Raw genomic sequence first — 10,107 nt, forward strand, 5'->3', positions numbered from 1 at the left:
CGAGCGCCACCTACTGGGCAGGATAAGAAAAACAGAACCCAGAGATTTCACAGAAAAATCTTCCAAACTTTTGGATCCAATACCCAGGGAAATCTGTCTAAATGCACAGACGCCAACAGAAGATAACGGATCACGCTCAAATAATTGAAAATATGGCCCAGTCAAAGGAACAAACCAATAGTTCAAATGAGATACAGGAGCTGAGACAACTAATGCTAAATATACGAACAGAAATGGAAAACCTCTTCAAAAACGAATCGATAAATTGAGGGAGGACATGAAGAAGACATGGGCTGAACATAAAGAAGAAATAGAAAAACTGAAAAAGCAAATCACAGAACTTATGGAAGTGAAGGACAAAGTAGAAAAGATAGAAAAAACAATGGATACCTACAATGATAGATTCAAAGAGACTGAAGATAGAATTAGTGATTTGGAGGATGGAACATCTGAATTCCAAAAAGAAACAGAAACTATCGGGAAAAGAATGGAAAAATTTGAACAGGGGATCAGGGAACTCAAGGACAATATGAACCACACAAATATACGTGTTGTGGGTGTCCCAGAAGGAGAAGAGAAGGGAAAAGGAGGAGAAAAACTAATGGAAGAAATTTTCACTGAAAATTTCCCAACTCTTATGAAGGACCTAAAATTACAGATCCAAGAAGTGCAGCGCACCCCAAAGAGATTAGACCCAAATAGGCGTTCTCCAAGACACTTACTAGTTAGAATGTCAGAGGTCAAAGAGAAAGAGAGGATCTTGAAAGCAGCAAGAGAAAAACAATCCATCACATACAAGGGAAACCCAATAAGACTATGTGTAGATTTCTCAGCAGAAACCATGGAGGCTAGAAGACAGTGGGATGATATATTTAAATTACTAAAAGAGAAAAACTGCCAACCAAGACTCCTATATCCAGCAAAATTGTCCTTCAAAAATGAGGGAGAAATTAAAACATTCTCAGACAAAAAGTCACTGAGAGAATTTGTGACCAAGAGACCAGCTCTGCAAGAAATACTAAAGGGAGCACTAGAGTCAGAACCAAAAAGACAGAAGAGAGAGGTATGGAGAAGAGAGTAGAAAGAAGGAAAGTCAGATATGATATATATATAATACAAAAGGCAAAATGGCAGAGGAAAATATTATCCAAACAGTAATAACACCAAATGTTAATGGACTGAATTCCCCAATCAAAAGACATAGATTGGCAGAATGGATTAAAAAACAGGATCCTTCTATATGCTGTCTACAGGAAACACATCTTAGACCCAAAGATAAACATAGGTTGAAAGTGAAAGGTTGGGAAAAGATATTTCATGCAAATAACAACCAGAAAATAGCAGGAGTGGCTATACTAATATCCAACAAGTTAGACTTCAAATGTAAAACAGTTAAAAGAGACAAAGAAGGACACTATATACTAATAAAAGGAACAATTAAACAAGAAGACATAACAATCATAAATATTTATGCACCGAACCAGAATGCCCCAAAATACGTGAGGAATACACTGCAAACACTGAAAAGGGAAATAGACACAAATACCATAATAGTTGGAGACTTCAATTCCCCACTCTCATCAATGGACAGAACATCTAGACAGAGGATCAATAAAGAAATAGAGAATCTGAATATTACTATAAATGAGCTAGACTTAACAGACATTTATAGGACATTACATCCCACAACAGCAGGATACACCTTTTTCTCAAGTGCTCATGGATCATTCTCAAAGATAGACCATATGCTGGGTCACAAAGCAAGTCTTAACAAATTTAAAAAGATTGAAATCATACACAGCACTTTCTCGGATCATAAAGGAATGAAGTTGGAAATCAATAATAGGCAGAATGCCAGAAAATTCACAAATACCTGGAGGCTCAACAACACACTCTTAAACAACGAGTGGGTCAAAGAAGAAATTGCAAGAGAAATTAGTAAATACCTCGAGGCAAATGAAAATGAAAACACAACATATCAAAACTTATGGGATGCAGCAAAGGCAGTGCTAAGAGGGAAATTGATTGCCCTAAATGCCTATATCAGAAAAGAAGAAAAGGCAAAAATGCAGGAATTAACTGTTCAATTGGAAGAACTGGAGAAAGAACAGCAAACTAATCCCAAAGCAAGCAAAAGGAAAGAAATAACAAAGATCAGAGCAGAAATAAATGAAATTGAAAATATGAAAACAGTAGAGAAAATCAATAAGACCAGAAGTTGGTTCTATGAGAAAATCAATAAGATTGATGGGCCCCTATCAAGATTGACAAAAAGAAGAAGAGAGAGGATGCAAATAAATAAGATCAGAAATGGAAGAGGAGACATGACTACTGACCTCACAGAAATAAAGGAGGTAATAACAGGATACTATGAACAACTTTACGCTAATAAATACAACAATTTAGAGGAAATGGACGGGTTCCTGGAAAGACATGAACAACCAACTTTGACTCAAGAAGACATAGATGACCTCAACAAACCAATCACAAGTAAAGAAATTGAATTAGTCATTCAAAAGCTTCCTAAAAAGAAAAGTCCAGGACCAGATGGCTTCACATGTGAATTCTACCAAACGTTCCAGAAAGAATTAGTACCAATTCTCTTCAAACTCTTCAAAAAAATCGAAGTGGAGGGAAAACTACCTAATTCATTCTATGAAGCCAACATCACCCTCATACCAAAACCAGGCAAAGACATTACAAAAAAAGAAAACTACAGACCAATCTCTCTAATGAATACAGATGCAAAAATCCTCAACCAAATTCTAGCAAATCGTATCCAACAACACATTAAAAGAATTATACATCATGACCAAGTAGGATTCATCCCAGGTATGCAAGGATGGTTCAACATAAGAAAATCAATTAATGTAATACACCATATCAACAAATCAAAGCAGAAAAATCACATGATCATCTCAATTGATGCAGAGAAGGCATTCGACAAGATTCAACATCCTTTCCTGTTGAAAACACTTCAAAAGATAGGAATACAAGGGAACTTCCTTACAATGATAGAGGGAATATATGAAAAACCCACAGCTAATATCATTCTCAATGGGAAAAAATTGAAAACTTTCCCCCTAAGATCAGGAACAAGACAAGGATGTCCACTATCACCACTATTATTCAACATTGTGTTGGAGGTTCTAGCCAGAGCAATTAGACAAGAAAAAGAAATACAAGGCATCAAAATTGGAAAGGAAGAAGTAAAACTATCACTGTTTGCAGACGATATGATACTATACGTCGAAAACCCGGAAAAATCCACAACAAAAGTACTAGAGCTAATAAATGAGTACAGCAAAGTAGCAGGTTACAAGATCAACATTCAAAAATCTGTAGCATTTCTATACACTAGTAATGAACAAGCTGAGGGGGAAATCAAGAAACAAATCCCATTTACAATTGCAACTAAAAGAATAAAATACCTAGGAATAAATTTAACTAAAGAGACAAAAAACGTATACAAAGAAAACTACAAAAAACTGCTAAAAGAAATCACAGAAGACCTAAATAGATGGAAGGGCATACCGTGTTCATGGATTGGAAGACTAAATATAGTTAAGATGTCAATCCTACCTAAATTGATTTACAGATTCAATGCAATACCAATCAAAATCCCAACAACTTATTTTTCAGAAATAGAAAAACCAATAAGCAAATTTATCTGGAAGGGCAGGGTGCCCTGAATTGCTAAAAACATCTTGAGGAAAAAAAACGAAGCTGGAGGTCTCGCGCTGCCTGACTTTAAGGCATATTATGAAGCCACAGTGGTCAAAACAGCATGGTATTGGCATAAAGATAGATATATCGACCAATGGAATCGAATAGAGTGCTCAGATATAGACCCTCTCATCTATGGACATTTGATCTTTGATAAGGCAGTCAAGCCAGCTCACCTGGGACAGAGCAGTCTCTTCAATAAATGGTGCCTAGAGAACTGGATATCCATATGCAAAAGAATGAAAGAAGACCCATCTCTCACACCCTATACAAAAGTTAACTCAAAATGGATCAAAGATCTAAACATTAGGTCTAAGACCATAAAACAGTTAGAGGAAAATGTTGGGAGATATCTTATGGATCTTACAACTGGAGGCGGTTTTATGGACCTTAAACCTAAAGCAAGAGCACTGAAGAAGGAAATAAATAAATGGGAACTCCTCAAAATTAAACACTTTTGTGCATCAAAGAACTTCATCAAGAAAGTAGAAAGACAGCCTTCACAATGGGAGACAATATTTGGAAATGATATATCAGATAAAGGTCTAGTATCCAGAATTTATAAAGAGATTGTTCATCTCAACAACAAAAAGACAGCCAACCCAATTACAAAATGGGAAAAAGACTTGAACAGACACCTCTCAGAAGAGGAAATACGGATGGCCAAGAGGCACATGAAGAGATGCTCAATGTCCCTGGCCATTAGAGAAATGCAAATCAAAACCACAATGAGATATCATCTCACACCCACCAGAATGGCCATTATCAACAAAACAGAAAATGACAAGTGCTGGAGAGGATGCGGAGAAAGAGGCACACTTATCCACTGTTGGTGGGAATGTCAAAGGGTGCAACCACTGTGGAAGGCAGTTTGGCGGTTCCTCAAAAAGCTGAATATAGAATTGCCATACGACCCAGCAATACCATTGCTAGGTATCTACTCAAAGGACTTAAGGGCAAAGACACGAACGGACATTTGCACACCAATGTTTATAGCAGCATTATTTACAATTGCAAAGAGTTGGAAACAGCCAAAATCTCCATCAACAGAAGAGTGGCTAAACAAACTGTGGTATATACATACGATGGAATATTATGCAGCTTTAAGACAAGATAAACTTATGAACCATGTAATAACATGGATGGACCTAGAGAATATTATGCTGAGTGAATCCAGCCAAAAACTAAAGGACAAATACTGTATGGTCCCACTGATGTGAACGGACATTCGAGAATAAACTTGAAATATGTCATTGGTAACAGAGTTCAGCAGGAGTTAGAAACAGGGTAAGACAATGGGTAATTGAAGCTGAAGGGATACAGACTGTGCAACAGGACTAGATACAAAAACTCAAAAATGGACAGCACAATAATACCTAATTGTAAAGTAATCATGTTAAAACACTGAATGAAGCTGCATCTGAGCTATAGGTTTTTGTTTTGTTTTGTTTTGTTTTGATTTGATTTTACTATTATTACTTTTATTTTTTTCTCTATATTAACATTCTATATCTTTTTCGGTTATGTTGCTAGTTCTTCTAAACCAATGCAAATGTACTAAGAAATGATGATCATGCATCTATGTGATGATGTTAAGAATTAATGATTGCATATGTAGAATGGTATGATCTCTAAATGTTGGGTTAATTTCTTTTTTTCCGTTAATAAAAAAAAAAAAAAGAGAGAAGGGATAATTGGAGCTGAAGGGATACAGACTGTACAACGGGACTGGATATAAAAACTCAGAAATGGACAGCACAATACTACCCAATTGTAATGCAATTATGTTAAAACACTGAATGAAGCTGCATGTGAGGTATAGGTTTTTTGTTTTTGTTTTTTTTGTTTTTTTTTCTTTCTATTATTGTTTTAATTCTTATTCTGTTGTCTTTTTATTTCTTTTTCTAAATTGATGCAAATGTACTAAGAAATGATGAATATGCAACTATGTGATGTTATTAAGAATTACTGATTGTACATGTAGATTGGAATGATTTCTAATTGTTTTGTTAATTCCTGTTTTAATTAATAAAAAAAATACAAGAAAATCAATTAATATAACACAACACATATGCTGGTTTGAAAGGATGCATGTCCCCTAGAAAAGCCATGTTTTAATCTAAATCCCATTTCATAAAGGCAGAATAATCCCTATTCAATACTGTATGTTTGGAACTGTAATCAGATCATCTTCCTGGATGATGTGATTTAGTCAAGAGTGGTTGTTAACCTGGATTAGGTGACGTCATCCCCTTCCAACGTGAAATAGTTAGAATGGCCATAGCCCAAAGACCCCTAAAGAGTGGGATAGAAAGATCAAAGGTAATGGTGGAGTTACGCCGCGAAGATAGAGTTTAACAAATGAATGTGATTGCTGAATCATTTTGTTGATATTTCTTTTAGCCTGCAGTACCTTACAGCAGCCAGAAGTAAAATCCTAAAATTGTGGAATTGTAACCCATACCAAATTGAAATCTGTTCTACAACTAATCGTTGCACTGTGCTTTGAAATTTATTGCTTTTTTGTATATGTATATCTTTTTTCACTAAAAAAGAAAAAAATGTGATGATAAAAAAATATGTATTCCTTCTAGCCTCCTACATTCTGGAGCAGCTAGAAGGAAACATCGGAGACGATGATATGGTAAACCTATGACAAACTCTGGGATCTGTACTGTAATTACTTGTTGAAGAGTGCTTTGAAAACTATTGCTTTTTTTCTTTCTTTGCTTTGTATATATGTTACATTATTCAATTTAAAAAGTTTAAAAACAAAAACAAAAAAACAACCACCCATGTGTCCAACTTCTGAGAGAGATACACTGTCGCAATGGCCCATCTCTTCCAGATCGGGAGGAATCAATCTAGGCAGAGCTGTAGCTCGAACTGTTTTGCACGGTCTTCTGGATCCCATTTTTGAGTTCAGCCTCTCCAACATGATATTGTATTTATTGGCATAATGAAGAGCCATGCCTTCCACTTTGCCACCTGCTACTATGACATTTGCACCAGTATCAGCAAGAGCTTTCACTTGTGCATCCATGAAATTTTCTTCTCCTTTGCTAAAATTTATCAATTCTTCAGCAGATTTTATCAGTACCGTTCCCTTAGTTTCTGTTATCATGCCATCAAAAGGACAACAGTACACTGTTATTTTTGCATCTTTGACAGATGTTACATCACCTTCAGTTTCTTTCTTAAAATCCATGTCATGTAATACTGAAAAGGAATAGATACCAGAGCCCTAAGGAGTCAAATACCAAAATTATCAAACAGTTATCTCATGAAAATAACTGAAGGGCTAAAACACGTGGGACACTTCACGAATTTGTATGTCATCCTTACACAGGGGACATTGGAATCTCTGTATCATTCCAATTTTAGTATATGTGCAGCCGAAACAAGCACGACGCTTGATAAGGTTGTCAAGCTAACCCACCTGGGACAGAGCAACTTCTTCGATAATGATGCTTGGAGACCTGGATATCTGCATGCAAAAGAATGAAAGAGGATCCATATCTGATACCCCATACAAAAATTAACTCAAAATGGATCAAAGACCTGAACAGTCAAGCTAAGACCATAAAACTTTTAGAAGAAAATGCAGGGAAATATCTTATAAAGCTTGTGATAGGAGGTGATTTTCCTAGATCTCACGCCCAAGAATGAGCATTGAAAAAAGAAATAGATAAATGGGAACTCCTCAAAATTAAACCCTTTTGTGCATCAAAGAACTTTGTCAGGAAAGTAAAAAGGCAGCCTATACAATGGGAGACAATATTTGGAAACCACATATCAGATAAAGGTTTAATATCCAGAATATATAAAGAGATTCTACAACTCAACCACAAAAAGACAAACAACCCAATCTTAAAATGGGCAAAAGACATGAACACTTTTCAGAAGAGGAAATACAAATGGCTAAAAGGCACAAGAAAAGATGCTCAGCTTCACACACTATTAGGGAAATGCAAATTAAAACTACCTTGAGATATCATCTGACATCCACTTGAATGGCCATTATTAAAAAAAAAAAATACAGATAACTACAAGCGCTGGAGAGGATGTGGAGAAAGAGGCACATTTGTCTACGGTTGGTGGGAATGTCAAATGGTGCAACTGCTCTGGAAGGCAGTTTGGCAGTTCCTCAGGAAGCTAATTATAGAATTGACATATGATCCAGCAATTCTATTACTAGGTATATATTCACAGGAACTGAAAGCAAGGACACAAACAGACATTTTCACACCCATGATTCTATCTGCAGTATTTACGATTGCCAAGAGATGGCAACAGCCCAAATGTCCATCAATAGAAAAGTGGCTCAACAAACTTTGATTATACATGCGATGGAATATTATGCAAGACAGAATAAAATCATGAAGTATGTAACAACGTGGATGAACTCTTGAGGACATTATGCTGAGTGAAATTAGCTAGAAACAAAAGCACAAATACTGTGTGGTCTCACTAATATGAACTAACATTAATGAGTGAACTTTTGAGAGTTAAAGTTAAGAACACAGGTTATCGGGAAACATAAAGAAGGTAGAGATTGGGCATTTGGTGCTAAAGGAATACAGAAGGTGCAGCAGGACTAATAAAAATTCAGCAACGGATAGCACAGTGCTATCTGAGGCTAGCACAATAATGTAAATACACCAAATGAAGCTGAAAGCGCGTATGGTTGAGGAAGAATGGCTGGGGGCATGTATGAAACCAGAAGAAAAGATAGAAGATAAAGACTGACACAGTATAATTTAGGAATGCCTAGAGTGGACAATGATGGTGATTAAATGTACACATATAAAAACTTTTTTGCATGAGGAAGAACAAATGAACGTCAACATTGCAGGGTGTTGTAAATGGATGATATACAGGATAAAAATACAACCAGTGCAATCTAGGGTCTATAATCAACAGTAACATTGTAATATGCTACCACTGAATGTAACAAAGGCATTGCGCAAAAACAATGTCAACAGGCGGGGGCGGGGGGCACGAGGGAGGGGTATGGATTCTTTGTAGAAGAAAAGGAAATATCTTCATATAGATTATGGTGACGAAGACATGTCTACTTACTTTGGTTGGATTTTATGATGAGCGAATAAAACTTTCAAAATGAACAGAGGGCGGGCCATGGTGGCTCAGTGGCACAGTTCTCACCTGCCATACTAGAGACCTGGGTTCGATTCCTGGTGCTGGCCCATGCAAAAATTTTTAAAAATTAAAAAGAGAGAAACAAGTGCTAGAGAAAATATGAAGAAAGAGATGGACCCGTTCACTGTCGGTAGGGAAGCTGAGAGGTGCAGTCCTTTGGAGGGCAGGGTGGTGGCCCCACAGGAGGCTAGGGGTGGGGTTGCCATATGGTCCTGCAACCCCCTTGCTAGGTATACAACCTGGACACGTGAGAGTGGGGACACAAATGGATACTTGCACACTGGGGTTTATGGCTGCAGCGTCCGTCTGTGATTTGCAATGGATGGAGGTGGCCTAAGGGTACAATGACTAAAGAAAAGAAGGGGGAACTGTGGTGTAAATACACAACAAACCACTGAGTTGCTGCAAGAATGAATGAAGTTGTGAGGCCTGTGCCTAGGAAAATGAACCGTAAGGACAGTATGTTGAATGAAAGGGTAGAAGCAAAAGACTAATATCATGCCTCACTCCTATGGACTAACTATAATATACAAACTCAGAGAACTGAAGTCGAGAGCATGGGGTATCAGGTTGGGGCCTATTGTGGAGCCTACTGTAAGCTCTTACAGCAGTCACATATATTCAGGAGTTGTAACTGTTATTTCTAAATTCTGAGATCCTGAACTATTTATGTACAACTTGGTCATGCCCTGAAACTTCGGGTATTTATGTGGCAGCTGAGTCTCAGAGGTAGAGCTCTGAAGCCATGAAAGTCAGATTACCCCATACAGCAATCGTTAAAAAAGTTGAAAAGGTGACCGGACTTTGTCTACAGATATGAATGAAGCTGATCTGGATAGGAATAAGGTAAATCAGAACACAGGGTAAATAATGATAGGTCCATATTTTAAAATTTCAACTTCTGAATGAGACCAAAGGGAGAGATTTTTTTTGGTGCAAAATTTATATTTTGGGTAGTGTGCTATCTAATTTAACTCATATGGTCAGTTTATTTGAACTCCATAATTACATGGAATCTTAACTAGGGCATGAGATCTTGTTGGTTTATACAGGTTAGTGTGATGCCCTCAAACACTCCAGAATAATTTGATCAGAGAATAAAAGAGTATTTGCAAATTACCTTAGGGGGGCTGGGGATAAAGAAGGAAATATTCAACTTCCCCACCTGGGGAATTCTTAATATTCTCGAAAGCAGTGGGGACAACCAATTCAATAGGCTGA

At 36.9% G+C, this 10,107-nt stretch overlaps 1 non-coding gene across 1 annotated transcript; it reads right to left on the bottom strand.

Annotated features, from left to right (window-relative positions):
* Positions 1 to 7,030: 7,030 nt before the first annotated feature.
* Positions 7,031 to 7,134, bottom strand: LOC143651077 (U6 spliceosomal RNA). The gene has a single exon (XR_013159820.1). It is a non-coding gene; the product is annotated as a U6 spliceosomal RNA (small nuclear RNA).
* Positions 7,135 to 10,107: the final 2,973 nt, after the last annotated feature.

The sequence above is a fragment of the Tamandua tetradactyla genome, chromosome 11 (assembly GCF_023851605.1).
Source record: "Tamandua tetradactyla isolate mTamTet1 chromosome 11, mTamTet1.pri, whole genome shotgun sequence".
Classification (NCBI taxonomy): domain Eukaryota; kingdom Metazoa; phylum Chordata; class Mammalia; order Pilosa; family Myrmecophagidae; genus Tamandua; species Tamandua tetradactyla.